Source organism: Balaenoptera acutorostrata, chromosome 4 (assembly GCF_949987535.1).
Source record: "Balaenoptera acutorostrata chromosome 4, mBalAcu1.1, whole genome shotgun sequence".
NCBI classification, from domain to species: Eukaryota; Metazoa; Chordata; class Mammalia; order Artiodactyla; family Balaenopteridae; genus Balaenoptera; species Balaenoptera acutorostrata.
In genome coordinates this window covers 122,845,180-122,862,755 of record NC_080067.1, presented here as the reverse complement: position 1 = coordinate 122,862,755, position 17,576 = coordinate 122,845,180, and the positions used below count along the sequence as shown (strand labels likewise).

Sequence of the window (17,576 nt, the reverse complement as noted above, 5' to 3'; positions counted from 1 at the left end):
AATGAGTGGGCAAGTCCAGCTAAGTGATTTCAGGAAGAATGATAAAGGTTTGTAACATTACTGGCATAAATAGTTATTTACTTAAGATGAAATTACTGCACAATTCTAACAAAGCACAAATTGTGAGAATAAATTCATTCATTTGAGATTGTTTAAAGAAAGATTTACAGAACACAAACTACTGGACCACAGGATATATTTAATCTTTGGTAAGATTAACGTTTAAGCTTAAACCCTGAATATAAATTTGTTTTCAGATTATTTAGAGCAAAGTTGGCTGCATGTTTTATATATTATACAATTTCAGACACTACAGCAGTCTTTCTCCATGAACTTTTTTTTTCCTTCCAGTTTTATTGAGATATAATTGACATACAGCACGGTATATGTTTAAAGTGTACTTCATCATTTGGGTAAAATTATGGAAAAAGAAGTAGTCGTTAATTTTTTGGATTCAGCTAACAAGTTTTAAATAATGCCTTTTATGAAGAAAACATAAGTAAATAAATTCTATGTGAACACTTAAATAAATATTACAGTGGGAGACTGGCTCTGAATTGTAGATTTCATAATGCTGACCATAACGAAGACTCCTATGGCAATAAAGAGCTGTTTGCTTGGTATTTTAATATACTGTCAAGGCATGTACTTTTGCTTAATTACCCTTTTCCAGACTAGATCCATATATCCTTGCACGTGCCTTCACTCATTCCTTCAAGGAATTTTTACTGAACACTTTTAGAGCGTTGGGGACATAGTGAAGACCAGAATAACATGCTTTTCCTGACCTCATAGAGATGAATAAATGAATATTTTCATTAGCCTCACAATGAGCTCTTCCCAAATTTTCTACATGAACCACAGACTCCTCCCTCTTCACAATTTTATTAAGAGTCCATGCTGAATTGGGCTAACCAGTTAATTGCCCATATCTCATTTTGCCATGATCATATGGGAAAAGCAGGAATGTGAGCAAGTCATCATTTCATTTGCTTGGAAGAGTATACTAATACCATGATTAAAGGTTTTATGTTGTGTGAAAGGCTGTGTGAGAGAAGTGGACAGTGGAACACATGTTTGGTGTGTAAGTAGCAACATTTTAAAATATGGACAAAACACATTTGACTTTTTAAGTACAATGATCTGCAGTATACATATGCTTTGGGACTACTCTCCATTAGGCTGGGGCAATTCAGAGGTAATGAAATAAATGTCATTATCTGTGGAAGTCCCTTTGGTTATCATTGTATTATGATTTATATTGGTGGTGGGTTCTCTGAGGACAGAAGCTCCTCCAGGGAGATAAATTTTGAATCTTAGCTTTAAGCACATATTTTTTTCCCCCTAATATGGAGTGGCTCTGGAGTTTCATGCTTCAGATAGGAGTTGAAAGTTTTAATTTATAATTTTATATTATTATTAGAGAGCAGTGAGTTGAGATTAGGAAATCTTTATTTTTCAGTCACTGTATGAAGGTAAATATTTCCTACTGTAAGAAGCCATATTTGCCAAGATAATTTAATTTTACAATGATTACTTTTAAATCATTGAACAGTATATATAAATAAAAATAAGCTATAGATTAAAAGGTACTTTCATATTTATACATAAAGTAAGGAAATTCTTTTTTGGTGAATGTTACAAATTATTTTTTAATTGTGGCAAAAGACACATCACTTGAGATGTATTCTTTTTACAGAATTGTAAGTGTACAAAACCGCATTGTTAACTATAAGGACAATGTTGCATAGCTGATCTCAAGAACTTTTCCATCTTGCATGACTGAAACTCTAAATCCGTTGAACAGCAATTCTCCATTTTCCCCTTCCACCAGCCCATGGCAACCACTATTCTTCTTTCTGTTTCTGTGAGTTTGACTATTTTAGATAGTCATATAAGTGACTCCACTACATAAAAGTGGAATCATGTATTATTTGCCCTTCTTTCACTGGTTTATTTCACTTCACATAATGTCCTCAAGATTTATCCACGTTGTTGCATAGGACAGTATTTCCTTTTATTCTTATAGCTGAATATCAATATTCCATTGTGATGTATATATATGTGTGTGTATATATATATGTGTGTGTGTGTATATAAATATATATATATATATGTATGTACGTTTTCTTTACCCATTCATCTGTCAATGTATATTTAGGTTATTTCCACCTGTTGGCTATTGTCAATAATGCTGCAATAAACAGGGAGTGCAAATATCTCTTCGAGATTCTGATTTCAGTTTTTTGGATAAATATCCAGAAGTGGGATTACTGAATCATATAGTAGTTCTATTTTTAACTTTTTGGGGAAACTCCATACTGTTTTCCATTGCAACTCACCATTTTACATTCTGACTAATAAGGGTCCAAATTTCTCCACATCCTCACAAACACTGGTTAGAGTGTGTTTGTGTGTGTGTGTGTGTGTGTGTGTGTGTGTGTGTGTGTGTGTTTATGTGTGTCTGTGTGTTTATAATGGCCATCCTAACAGGTGTGAGGTGATATTTCATTGTGGCTTTGATTTGCATTTCTGTGATTAGTGAGGATGAACATCTTTTCATACCTGTTGACCATTTATATATCTTCTTTGGAGAAATGATTATTCAAGTCCCTTGCTGATTCTTAAAATCACATTTATTTATTTATTTTGGCTATTGAGCTGTCAGAATTTCTTATGTATTTTGGATATCAACCTCTTATCCAATATATGGTTTGCAAATATATTCTCCCATTCAATAGATTGTATTTTTACTTTATTGATTCTTTCCTTTGCTGTGCATCAGCTTTTTAGCTTGATGTAGTCCCATTTTACTGCTGTTGTTGCCTGTGCTTTTGGTGTCAGATCCATGAAATCATTGCCAAGACCAATGTCATAAAAAGTTTCCCCTATGTTTTCTTCTAGGAATTTTATAGTTTCAGATCTTATATTTAAATCATTAATCTATTTTGAGTGGATTTTTTTGTATTGTGTAAGATAAAAGTTTCATTGGTATCTGTGTCCATTTTTTGGCCAGTACCATACTGTTTTGATCACAATAGCTTTGTAGTATAGTTTGAAATCTGGACATGTAATGCCTTCAGCTTTCTTCTTTCTCAGGATTGCTTTAGCTATTCAGGGTCTTTTGTGGTTCCATACAAATTTTAGTATTTTTCTATTTCTGTGAAAAATGCCACTGAAATTTTGATAGCAATTGTATTGAAACTATAGATGGTTTTGGATAGTATGGATATTTTACCAATATTAATTCTTTCCATCTGTGAACATGGGATATCTTTCCATTTATTTGTGGTTTTTTTCATTTCATCAAAGTCCTATAGTTTTCATTGCACAGATCCTTTATTTCCTTGGTTAAATTAAATTTATTCCTAAGTATTTTATTGTTTTTGATGTTATTATTATAAATGGGATACTTTTTTAAATTACTTTTTCAGGTATTCTGTTGTTAGTGTATAGAAATGCCACTGATTTCTGTATGTTAATTTTATATCTGCAGCTTTACTGAATTTGTTAATTAGTTCTAACAGTTTTTTTCATTGAGTCATCAGGATTTTTTATATATATGATATGTTGTCTGCAAATAATGACAATTTTACTTCTTCATTTCCAACTTGGATATTTTTTATTTATTCATCTTGTCTAGTTGCTCTAGCTAGGACTTTCAGTACTATGTTGAATAAAAATGGTGAGAGTGGGCACCCTTGTCTTATCTTTGATCTTGAAGGAAAAGTTTCCAATCTTTCCCCATTGTGTATGATGTTTGCTCTGAGTTTGTTGCACCTGGTCTTTATTATGTTGAGGTATGATCCTACTCTACACAATTTGTTGGGTTTGTTTATTTATTTATTTATTTTTATTAAAAAAATTTATTGGAGCATAGTTGATTTACAGGGTATATTTATTTTTTATAGTTTGTGTTTTAACCTGTATACCAGAATTAAAAGTGATTTACACACCACCACTGCAGTATTACAGCACTCTCTATTTGTCTAAATATCTACCCTTGCCAGTAATATTTATACTTTTGTATTGCTGTTAAATGCCCTTTGGTTTCCATTTGACAGACTCCCTTTAGCATTTCTTTTAAGCCAGCTCTAGTGGTGCTGAATTTTCTTAGATTTTGTTTGTCTCAGAATGTCTTTATCTTTCCTTCATTTCTGAAGGACAGCTTTGCCAGGAATGATATTCTTGATTGGCAGGTTTTTCTTTGAGCTCTTTGTACATATCATACCACTCCCTCCTGGCTTGCTTGTAATGTTACTGCTGAGAAATTCACTGATAATCTTCTTTTGGTTCTGGTAGCAATTCCAAAGCTATGGGTGTGTGTGTGTGTGTGTGTGTCATTGGGTGGAGGAGGGGTTGTTTCCCACACAGCACCAAGTAATTCTTCAGCACCAGTAGGGTGTCTGAGAATTCAACTCAATTCTGACACTATCTACCGGGAGATAGCATCAAATCCCACAGATTAAGGATTCAGTTCTACAAGATCATCTCCCTCAACTTTACAGGCCAGTATAAGTCCAGGTTATTACCTGTACTTCTGATTGACTGGCTATAAATCAGAGGTTCCCATGATCTCCTCAGATTTGATTAATTTGCTAGAGCAGCTCACAGAATTCAGAGAACCATTTTACTTACTAGATCACTGGTTTATTATAAAAGGATATAACTCAGGATGAGCCAGATGGAAGAAGCATAGAGCAAGATATGGGGAAAGGGTGTGGAAATTCTGTGCCCTTTCCAGGCATGTCACTCTCCCTGAATTTACACATGTTCACCAACTAGGAATCTTCAAACCCCATCCTTTTGGGGTTTTATGGAGGCTTTATTACATAGGAGTGATTGATTAGCTCATTGGCCATTGGTGATTGATTCAACCTCCAGTCCCTCTCCTCTCCTTGGATGTTGAAGGGTAGGACTGAAAATTCTAAACTTCTAATCACATGGCTGGCTCCACTGGAAACCCCCATTCTTAGGGGTCCAAAATCACCTCATTAACATAAAAAAGACACCTTTATGACTTTCATCACTCAGGAAATTCCAAGGGTTTTGAGTGCAACATGCCAGAAACAGGGATGAAGACCAAATATATATTTCTTATAAGCCACAATATCACAAGTCTTATGGGGGTTCTCTTATGTATGATGAGTTTCTTTTCTCTTGCTGCTTTCAAAATTCTTTCTTACTTAGTCTTTGACTTTTGACAAATTGATTAAAAATATGTCTCTGGTTAGACTTCTTTGGATTCATTCTAGTTGGAATTTGTTAGTCTTCTTGAATCTGGATGTCTATTCCTTTCCCAGATTTAGGATGCTTTCAGCCACTGTTTGTTAAAATAACTTTCTACCCCTTTCTCTTGCCTTCTCTTACTGAGATTTCCACAATGAATATACTGATCTACTTAGGAGTGTCCCATAAATCCCTTGGGTTTTCTTATTCTTTTTCATTCTTCTTCTTCTTCCCATTCTCCTCCTCCTCCTCCTCCTTCTTCTTCATTGTTGTTTTTCCTTTGATTGCATAATTTTAAATGACTTATCTTCAAGTTCACTTACACTTTCTCTGATTGATCAAATCTGCTGTTGAACCCCTATAGTGACATTGTCAGTGCAGGTTTATATTCTTCAGCTCCAAAATTTGTTTGGTTCTTTTAAAATATTTTCTATCTCTTTGTTGATATTCTCATTTTGTTCATGCATTGTTGTCCTGAGCTCATGAAACATCTTTATGACAGTTATTTTAAATTCTTTTTCAGGTAAGTCATATACCTCTGTTTCTTTATGCTTGTTTTCTGTAGATTTCTTTTGTTCCTTTGATTGGGCCATGTTTCCTTCTTCCTTCATATATTTTGTATTTTTTTGTTGGGATTTTTAAAATTTAATTTAATTTCTTTAAATAAATTTATTTATTTAGTTAGTTAGTTTTGGCTGTGTTGGGTCTTTGTTGCTGTGCATGGGCTTTCTCTAGTTGCGGTGAGCAGAGGCTACTCTTCATTGCGGTGCATAGGCTTCTCATTGTGGTGGCTTCTCTTGTTGCGAGCACGGGCTCTAAGCACGTGGGCTTCAGTAGTTGTGGCATGTGGGCTCAGTAGTTGCAGAGCATGGGCTCTAGAGCACAGGCTCAGTAATTGTGGTGCATGGGCTTAGTTGATCCATGGCATTTGGGATCTTCCCAGACCAGGGATTGGACCCGTGTTCCCTGCATTGGCAGGCGGATTCTTAACCACTGCGCCACCAGGGAAGTCTGGGAGTTTTGCACTTGAAAAAGCAGTCACCTCTCTCAGTCTTTACAGACTGGCTTCATGGAGGCTCAGACCCTCACCAATCAGCCAACTGGAGATTCCAAGGGCCTCTGAAAACTTTTTGCTGGGCAATATGACTTCTCTGGGCCTGTATGGACAATTTCTCAATTGTTGGTTTCTTTTTCAGGAGCCTGTAATATTTTGACTGTCTGTGGCTCTGCAAGTTCTCTAGTTTTACAGAAGCAAGCCACCCAGTCCTCCTTATTGTCATTGCCTCAAGGCCTCCAGAGTATAGCAGCTCTCTTTCAGTGCTCTGAGTCAGATACCAGTCACTTGGGCAGCCCTCTGAAAGCCACAACCCTGAAAACACACTCCACTCTTCTCCCTCCCTCCTGAGGGAGAAACCTCAAGTTATTCACCTTCTCTTGATCATGCTGTGCTGTGCCAGCTGTGGCAAGCCACCCGTCTCTTTCCTATGTTCTGAATGGTCCCCAGACATCCAAACTATGTTGGTTCCATCAGTGTTCCAAGTGAGGTGAGACAGAAACCAGTCTCTTGAGCAGTCCTCTAAAGAGCTGGAAAGCTGAACACATGCTCCACTCTTCTCCCTTCCTCTTGAGGGAGAATCCTAAGGTTGTGCTGCTTTTCCCAATTGCTCTTAGCTGTGCTGGCTACAACAATCTACCCAAAGCTTTCCTTTGTTTTCAGACGTTTCTAGACATATAAAGTATACTGGTTTTGTCAGTCCTCCACCTGAGCTGAGACAGAAACCAGTTCCTCATGCAGCTCTCCAGAAAGCCAAAACATTGGAGGCATGTTCCATTCTTCACTTTCCCTCTGAGGGAGTAGTCATGAGATGGGGCATTCTATCTTGGCATTGAGCTGTGCTGGCTTGGGGGAGAGGCTGATGCAAGTAAAGTGAAATTACTCTAATTACTTATTTCAGTGTGGCTGTCCTCGGTTTTGTTCTCACCTGCTGCACTGCAACTTTTTAACTGGATTCTGGAATTCTCATAAAGGTATCCTGATCGATACATCATTGGTAAACCAGTGTGTTTCTATGGGTAAACAAGGGCTGGGTCATCTTGCTGATGTCACTCCTTTTACAAACTATTTTGAAATGTTTCAATATGTTAATAATTCACCTTATTCAGATTGCTTGTGTCATCAAGAAACTCTGCATCAACAAGACTCTCACTTGAAAACATGTGGGTAGCCACTGGCATCAAATAGTCAAGAATCTACTCCTTCTGGAAAAAAATACTTTATTATTGATTCTTAAGAATGTGCAATCTCTCACTTGTCACTGAAAAAGTCTTGTTAACATTGAACTACAGTTTATAAATAAGATATTAAGAGGCAAAAAATGGGCTACACTATGGGTTCTTCACATGGAAGCTTTAATCTCAGAAATTAGGAGTGAGTACTCATTGTTCCCCAGAAGAAGATGGTTGGGGATTGAAGAAAGGGGGAAGACATGTCCTGGAGAGGGGATTTTTTTACATAGGGATGGTGAAGATCAGATTTTAGCAACATATTTCTAACCTTTCTTTAATGTGCAACATGGGGTTTTTGTCATCATTTTAGTGTAAAAATTTCAATTTTATACCGAGAGAGAGAGTATAGAAGAACATTTTAAAATTTCGTTTGTTTATCTTCTTTCTCCTTTGCTCTATGTCCCCTGATATTCTCTATATTTATTTTCCTTCATACTTATCAATCTATTTGTTGCCATTTTTTCCTGTTGAATGTGTCATACATTTTATATTGCCCCTTGTAGATTGGCATGCATGCACTACTCACTAATTCTAGTTTATCTTTCTTCTCCAATGACCAGTGTGTTTTCTTTTTCTCCTTTACCTGACCCTCCTTTTCTCCTCTTTGGAAAACTGCTTATTGCTTACAAGGAGTGCCTTGAATGCTAAGTCTATAATTCAAGCACTGATTTTTAGACAGAATCCAAGGGTTGTATTTGAGGCTGGCCTGACTGTGTTTCTGCCATATGCCACTGAAATAATCCATTGTTTATCACTATTTCATTGTGTTTTTATACAGTTTTGTACTGCTTGGGTGTGATATGGCACTGTTAGCTCATTCACTTCAAAATTAACCAAGCCAGCTGGAGAAATGTAATTTAGAGGGGTAGCACATGGGTATGTGAATGCTGACATCTTGAAGGTGCTCTAGGGATGTCTCTTATGTTTCTTTATACCCTATATTCACCCAAATAAAGCATGAAAGTTAAAACATATATCCACACCCACTCCCTCACATATGCATAAAATATTTGCATTGTTTAGGTTTCACTGAAATATCAAGAAAATGAAAACAATAGTATATGTAGTTCTTTTAAATCATAGCAAGTGTGTGGTATTTAAATATATTCAAGCATGTTGTGATATCTAAATAATGTCTTGATGATTATTTCCAATATTCCTTTTCATATTTTTGTCTCATTTTATTATCAAATATTGTATTTATTTAGTTCTCTCTTTCTGCTTCCCTCCTTTCCTTTTTCCCTTCCTTTCCTTTTTTCCTTCCTTCTTTTCTTTCTTCTACAAATACTTACTGAGCATCAGTTATGACCCAGAGATTTCAGTGATGAATAAGATAGGCAAGGAGATGTTGTATAGGTGAGACACACCCTATATAAAACACTAAATAGTGAAAACATGATTTTCAACAGTGGTAAGTTTTATAAAGTAAAGTCATTGTTATATGATAAGAGATAGATGGATGATGGTGGGGTAACTATTTTCCTGTAGAAAGTCAAGGAAGATATCTTTGAGGTGGTAGTATTTGAGTTGACATCTAAACGATGAAAACCAACCAACCAAAGGAGGACCTGGGGCTCAGTATTCTAGACAGACAAATAGCACATACGAGTTTTGTACGGTTTAAGGAACATAAAGCAAGCCAGGAATGGTAAATGAGGGGAAAAGTGGAAAGACATCAGTTCAGAGAGGTAAGCAGGGCTCTGTTCATGTAGGGTGATGAAGGTCATGGGTAATGGGTTTGATTTTATTCTAATTGTAGCAAGAAAATATTGGAGAGTTTTAAGCAGGGAAGTGATATGGTTTGATTTATGTCTTGAAAAGATCATTATGGCTACTGCACAGAAAATGAGGAGGGCAAGGAATGGAAGCAAGAACTGGGAAACATAAACACAAATGCACTAAAATGTTTTGTCCTAGACTACAAAGTAAGTCATAGAACTAGAACATTTTCCTTCTGACTCAAAGTCCATTTCTCTTTATCATTTTATTAAATTGAAAGTATACCTTTTGATTTAATCATTTTGTATTTATTTTTCTATTGTTTTGTCCTCCAGACAAGATCTTCTCAGACTATTCTGGTAGTTACTAAATTATCCCTTAATTTATTCTTCTCATAGATTGACTTTGCTAGGTTATAGAAGCATGTTATACTGTCTTTACTAAGGTATGCCCTTTAGTGAAGGTATGCTTTGTGTATGTGTTGTATCTTTAATTAAATGTAAAAATATGGTTCTAGGATAAAACTGAACAGATTAATACCTTTCCTACTGAGAGAGGACATTGAGAAATAGGACAGTAGTAGAGAAAAAACTAATTTTTAGTGCTTACAAGTGCTCTTTATCAATGGCTTCCACTGATTCCATTTAATTTTCCATGGTAAAAATGATTACTTTTATAAAATAACACATCTAGAGAAGTGTGGGATAATGCACAGTTTAAAAAGTGAAAATTTTAGATGAAAAAATAGATATTATCTAGCCATCCTAATTTAAAGTAGAACAGAATAAAACTGTTGCCAATATCCACAGTAAAAAAAAACTTTATTTTTTCCTCTTAATTTGCTTATTCATTCAGTTCTTCATTCAACAAAACTTTATGGAGTAATTTGTGCGTGCCTGAGATGGATGCTCTCACAAATCTTTGACTTCTGAAGTGCTAATCTCTCTTGGTTTGTCCATTTCTTATTTCTTTGGATAATTTACTTTCCTGACATGTATTCTGGCAATTTAGTTATGGTGTTCTTGCATATTTCTGCCAGACTGAACACTTTCATCACGTTTCTCTCCTGTCAATCCCGTTCTCTGCTTCCCTGGCTCCTTATCCCCACACTCTTCTCCCTTTGTTAGAGCCACTTAATCTTGCTTGCATATTCTAGCCCCAAACATTCTGTGTAACTTGATCTGCCTTTAATCTGGGTATACTTAAGGGATCTTTTTTGAGTAACTTGCAGGTGACAACAATAAAAGTCAATCTTACTACTACTTCTGCTTGTGGTGCCTTTGTTTTCAAGTTCTAATGATAATGCTTTTTTCAGTCACTAGCTCTCCACTTGAAATACTTTTTTTTCTCTCAGATAAGGACACATTGTGTTAGGCTAGGAATCCTAGCCTTGAACCATAATTCCACCTCTGGGTCAGACTTCTCTGCATATTGCTTACTTTGGACACTTCTGTCTCTGTGTTTGCTTCATCCCATAGTATATCACCCCAGGTGATGGGACATTACCTCCTGCCTGTGTAAGCCAAAAGAGATTCTAACATCTTTCCAGACATCCATCTCCTACTCAAAGGAACTCACTACAATCTGCTTGTTTTCCCACTACCTCACAATACATACACTGACATCTCTAAGGTCACAAATAATTTTCTATTTGGCATATCCAATGGGCATGCATCAGAGGTAACAGTCTGTTTTGATTTTTCGCACACTTGTCTTCTCTAACCCAGTGTTTTGCTGGTTCTCCTCTCTTCCCTGCTTCTTCCATGGGCTTCTTGCACATGACTTATCCTTTAAAGTCAGTGTTTCTCGGGATTCTGTCCCTGACTCATTTGTCATTTTAAATACTCAGGGGGTGATCTTATCTATTCTCTTATTTCAACCCATATACCCCAGCCTTAATCCTCATGCTCTAGATTCATATATCCGACTTTCTGTCAACCACTCATCGTCACCTTGATCCTAATATTTCAGAAACAGAACGCGTCAGCTTCTCTCAAAATTTCTCCTCTTTCTAAACTTCCTGTTTAATCATCTTCCTCTCCCACAGTTCCATATCTACACAGTCATAAGTTGATCATTTTAACGCTTAAGTACTTCTTAACATTTTCAGCTTCTTTCCCTTTTATCTAAGCTACCTCAATTCTGGCTGGACCATCAAAACAGTCTTCTTATTGGTCTTCCTGCTTCTAATTTTGTCACCTTCAAGCCCATCCTCTAAAGAACTGACAGAAAACTGCTATTTAAGATGTCAATAAGACTACATCAGGCTGTTCCTCATTATCTACAGACTAAATTTCAAACTGCTTTGACAATATGTACAAGTCATCCATGATCCAGCTTCATCCCCCTGGAACTCTGGTTCAGCAGCACTGAATTACTTGTAGTTTTCTACAACTTTTTCCTCATGTTTGTGTCTTTGGTCCTGTGGTCTATTTACCTGGACATTTCCCTTCCCCTACCTGGCTGATCTCCCCCTTTTACCTGCCTCCATGGCCAGCCATCTACTATTCATCTTTAGTTTAATGTCATTTTCTCCATTTCTTTTAGCATAACCACTATAACACTGGCATTCCTGTTCAACCTCCCTCTGCCGTGCTGAGTTAGATGTCCTTCAGCTATACTCCAAGGTACTGTGTGCATATCTGTATTGTCTTAATTTTCTGTTTATGTGTCATAACTTGTTTTGCATCCCAATTGTACTTGACTTACCACTAATCACAAAACACAGCTCAGTAAATACTTATGTGTTGCTCGATTTTCAAGTAAGCTTATTAGAATAAAGAGGCAAGATGAATGCTGTTAGTCTCTTGGCACTAGTCTTTCTCATTCTTAAGCAATTTACTAAATATTTTGGGAATGGTTGTATTGGGAGATTTCTTTTCTATATGGACGAGAGACAGTTTAAAAATTCTTAAATAAAAAAAACTGAAATCTTCCAAATGATATAAATCTTGTTTCTTTTCTAACTTCATGTTTCCACCAACTAAAATTAATATTCATCAAAAATATGAGTAGTCTTCTTTTTTACAATTATCTTAATTTCAAAGGAATTGAAAGGATGCATCTTTTCTTGAAACATTTGTTTTTATTCTTAATCATGTTGCCAATTCACTGTATGATGTTGACCTTGGATAACTTGCTTGATGTTTCTATTTCTTTTCTATTAACTGCTAATTTCTCCTAATAATTACTAAGGCTAATGGGATGTCCAACTTATAAATTTTGTAATAGAAGGTATATTTTAATAGTGTATCATGATTAATATATACAATGAACAGGTAAGCCCTCAATTTTTAATGTGATACTATTTATTTATTAAATGCGTTTGGCAAGGCACTATTCTTGAATGTTTTATCTATAACACTTTTAATCTCATCATAGTCAATAAAGTATTATTATGTTTATTTTACAAATGAAGTAACTCCTATATGCAACCACCAAGTAACTTGGTGAAACATACCTGTTATGGACTGAATTGTGTCCCCCCTTAAGTTCATATGTTGATGCTTTAACCTCAGCGTGACTGTATTTGGAGATAAGGTCTTTAAGGAGATAAATAAGATTAAATGAGGTCATAAGGGCGGGGCCTTCTTCCAATAGGACTGATGTCCTTATAAGAAGAGGAAGAGACCCCTGGGGATATATGTACACAGAAAAAAGGCCATGTGAGAACACAGCAAGCCATCAGCAAACCATGGAAAGAGATCTCACCAGAAACCAACCCTGATGGCAGCATGATCTTGGACTTCCAGCCTCCAGAACTGTGAGAAAGTAAATTTCTGTTGCTTAAGCCACCCAGAACACCCTGTGGTATTCTGGTATGGCAGCACTAACAGACTAATATAATGCCCAACTAACAAGTAGCAGAGTGGAATTAAACCCAGACAGCTTGGCTTCAAAGCCCATTCTCAACTTTTACACTGCCTTATGAATTTGCCTTGATTTCTAGTTCAATTACAGAATGTTTATAATGATTATAAGTTAATATATTTAGTTGATTAACTTCATGCATATTTTCTTTTCAATAATTATTTAATATTTCTTGGAAAGCAATTTTGGATGATTTATGAAGTTCTTTAAAATATGTTCATGCCCTCTGACATAAGAATGTTTATACCCTTTGATCCTATAAAGCAAAAACTAACACACCATTGTAAAGCAATTATACTCCAATAAAGATGTTAAAAAAAAGAATATTTAATTGTCTAAATAGTTAAATGAATTTTTTTTTAAATTAATTATTTATTTATTTTTGGTTGTGTTGGGTCTTCGTTTCTGTGCGAGGGCTTTCTCTAGTTGCGGCGAGCAGGGGCCACTCTCCATCGCGGTGCGCGGGCCTCTCACTATCGCGGCCTCTCTTATTGTGGAGCACAGGCTCCAGACGCGCAGGCTCAGTAGTTGTGGCTCATGGGCCCAGTTGCTCCGTGGCATGTGGGATCTTCCCAGACCAGGGCTCGAACCCATGCCCCCTGCATTGGCAGGCGGATTCTCAACCACTGCACCACCAGGGAAGCCCTAAATGAATTTTTATACAATGATATAATGTAACTATTAAAAACCATTTTTGGAAACTATTTTATGAGAGATGTTTATAATTTTATATTTAAAAGGATGCAATATTACGTACACAGAACCATCCCAACTTTGTTAAATTAGCTACTTACATTAGTATCTATACATATTAAGTCTAACATACATATAAATATGCATATAAATATGTGCATGTACCCATATATCCATACATAGATGCATGGTAAAAAGAATGATGGGAAATGATACCAAAATATTAACAGTGGTTTTCTCTGGTGGTGAATTATGGATGATTTTCAATTTTTCTTCTTTATGTACTTTTTGTATTTCTCATTGAATATAAGTAGCATGTATATATTGTTATTTTCTAATTAGAAAAAAATCTCAAGTCGTATTATTAGGAAACAGTTAACAGCATATTCAGTAGCTTTTCTGAGTTAATTTTGCATTCCTCCAACTAGACCACTCAGCTTACTGTCAAACAGCAGCAAGCTGCTCTAGGTTCTCAAGTTCTAGAGCACTGATAGTTCCTTAATATCTCCAATGACTGTTATTTTTAAAACTAAACCAAAGGGAGCACTTCTGTATTATTTTCTTCCTCAAGCTGTGCTGACTGAAGGTGGCAAAGTCACCCAGTGTTATCCACTTGGAAGAGTCTCTGATCCCAGAAATCCTAGCTGCAATGATGCCAAGGATGACCAAGAGGAACTTAAATTATGGATGCCTGTGAAGGTCTGTTTTTTTTTGTCTGGTTCCCTCTGAGTATGATGATATTAGCCACTTAATATCTTAATAGACTAAATATCTATTATTTGAATATTTGGATTAAATTTGGGTATTTGGCTAAAGTATCTATGGAAGATGAGCAAATATATTGCATTTAAGAGTTTAAGAATACTGTTTTCATGATTCTGAACTCCAGAAAACAAGTTTTATAGAGTTTTTAAAAATGTGTTCTTTTTAAGGACAATATAAAGGTAAGTATTTCACTCCTTGCTTCTTCTGTATGGCATGTATTTAAGCAAGTATATAGGTTTTTTAAAATTAATTCTACACAGTATTTCTTGAAGAAATTTACCCTTTGTCTCTGCTCATCTCCAGCATTTTAAATTCACAAACTTTACTGTAGTTTTTTTTTTTTTTTTTTAATCTAGAGTACTGGAAAAAGAGAGTAAGGAAGCAAAAACTAAAAATAAAATAATATAAATAAAAGGGGAAGGAAATGAAAACAGTTTCGAGAGAACACAGGGTGTAATTGTGGGGTGTGTAAGAGCAATAATCTAGCTCTATAATTACATGATTCAATATAATATGTACAGGTGATTGGAAATGTCATATATTTTTCATTAACCAGGAAAATTCAATATGGATATAGAGTCAATTTTCCACTCTTCCTTTTCCTCCCAGTAGGTGCAAATATCTGGAGAGTTTTATTGAGAGAGAAAGAAAAAGAGACAGAGAAAAAGCCTTCCACCTTCTAATACTCTTTGTTTCCAAGTGTTCTAATGATGACTCTTAAATTAAGTAAAAAAAAAAAAAAAAAAATCAAGGGATGAAAGAGGAATCATGAGATCATTCAACCATTTCATAGCTCAGGTATATAAGTGGGTTTTCTCCTTAAAATAACTGAATAGGGAGAACACAAGAAAAGCATAATGGGTCAAATCTACTCATGACAAACTAAGTTAACTGCATGGCTTTGAGCTTTTTGGAAAGGTCAAAATAACTATATTGTTGTGTATCACATTATCAGTTGGGAAAATCTAGCATTAAGGAGTAGCCTCGTGTAAGTGAATTTTCAAATAAAAACAAGTATTATAATACAAAAGGATAAGAGAGATATTAGGAGATGGATATGGTCAAACTATTTGCAGTCTATTTCTTCAATTTTTTTTCATTTAGTCATTCAGTGTATTTATTTGAGTGTCTCTTAGTTATTAATGACCTTTTTTCTATATTTTGTTCAGCTATGTTAAGTTTTTTAAATGGTTTTACTTCATGACTTTAAATATTTGAGGTGGAATGGACTAATTGGAAAGGGGATTTAAGTATATTAACTGGATAAAGCACTTGTTAACTTAACAAATATAGCCCACCTGGTACACAGTGAAAACAGTAAACAATAAAATATTTCAACCAATGAAAATGACTCAGATCAGCAGAAGTTAGAGAAAAAGCACACATGGAATTATTGTTTATAAAAAAATTCTATAATTAGATGAAATAAGCATTTTTTTCCTGTGGAATATCTGTTAAGACATGGGTATAGTTTTATCATGTAGACTTATTCTTTTCAATGGGAATTTTGAGGAAATTTTAGCTAGAGCACAAGCAGGAAGGTAGCAGAAGCTTCTAGGAACTTGAGCTAACAAGAGTACCTTTTGTTTATAAAATGTGTACTCTACAAAATGAGTTCACACTCATGGTCTCAACAACACTCTGAGGTAGGCAATAAGAAAGCTAAGCCAACGATTTTAATTAGGAGGAGCAGCATGGGGTAATTCAGCGGTTTTAAAATTGTATTCTAGATCAGTGCTTCTCACGTTTACTATGCACACATACCACCTGGGGATCGTGTCACGTGTTAGATTCTATTTAGTGAGCTTGGGGTGGGGCCTGAGATTCTACACTTCTACTCTGCTCCCAGGTGATGCTGATGGCCACTTTGAGAAAGGGCTTTGGAAGTTCTAGGACTGAGTTTGTACTGCCTCAGGGCTAAGACAGAAGGTGTGGAGAGGTCCAGTGGAATCCTTGAGGCTCTGGCATCACTGGGATCTGATCATATGTTGAAGTTGCGTATTGTATTTTATTGGAAGAACATCTTTTGGTGCTAATTTTGTTTTCTTAACCATTGGTTTCAAAGTATTGAAAAAACAACCCACTAGGCTTCCATTATATCTCTGGAAGTGTGTATCATTAATCTCTCAGGATGTGTTGCTCTTCTCTAAAGTAAGTGAAATCAAACACAAAAATCTCCAATGTAACTGCAATTCTTTAACTGATATTATTTTTATAGTAAAACTGCTAGTAAGTGGTAAAATCAGAGGTTGGATCCAGATCTTCTGGGTCCAGGGATCTTGTTGCTATACCATATGTTTATTCAAATATTTCTAGAGATTGGGAAACAAATATGGCCCTTTTGTTCATGGTGAGTAATGGAGGAATCATTGACTTTGTTGGAGGATTTCATTTAAAAAATTAGAATGCAATAGTGCATGTTGGAAATGACAATGTGATGAGATGGGAGAAAGACCTGCCCCTTCCTATTTATAGGTTATTCTTGAGTATCTTGGGAAATAGTAGATTAATTGGTCAGAGAATTTAGAACTGGAAGGGATCTGGAAGATTTTCTAATTTGAACATATTATTGCAGTCACAGAAGTTAAGTAACTAGTCCCAACGTCACTCAGTGGCAAAATTTGAACTATGCCTTGTATCTCCTGATTCTTGTATGAATATTTCTGCACTTTTTTTTAATCCTATAACAAGCCTCCTACCAGTACTGATAAAGTGAAGCCATTGTGGTGGGTTGAAGATTTCATACATTTGGTTTCTACCTTCATGCCCCGTCTCCAACTCCCCTGCTAGACATATTATTTGATGAAGATGATATAAATAGGAGCAGAGCAGTAGATAGTGGGACGAACAGAGACCAAAGAATATACCCTGGGGAGCTGAGCACCAACCAAATTTCATAAATACTGTTTATTATTCACTGTAGAAATGGCCTTTATCATGCATGCTTCAGATTCTTTGGTGTTAGTGCATTCTGGTGCAAGAATCCCTTGCTGGGATACTGGGTGAAAGGTAGA

General features: G+C 35.7%; 1 protein-coding gene across 2 annotated transcripts in view; it reads left to right on the top strand.

Moving 5' to 3' along the window:
* Positions 1-13,352, top strand: part of NRIP1 (nuclear receptor interacting protein 1) — a 258,629-nt gene extending 245,277 nt beyond the window's left edge. For both annotated transcript variants that reach the window (XR_009008158.1, XR_009008156.1), the window contains 2 exons: positions 11,782-11,861; positions 12,835-13,352. The gene's annotated coding sequence lies outside the window, so the exon portion shown is untranslated. The remainder of the gene's footprint in view (positions 1-11,781; positions 11,862-12,834) is intronic.
* The last annotated feature ends 4,224 nt before the right edge of the window (positions 13,353-17,576 follow it).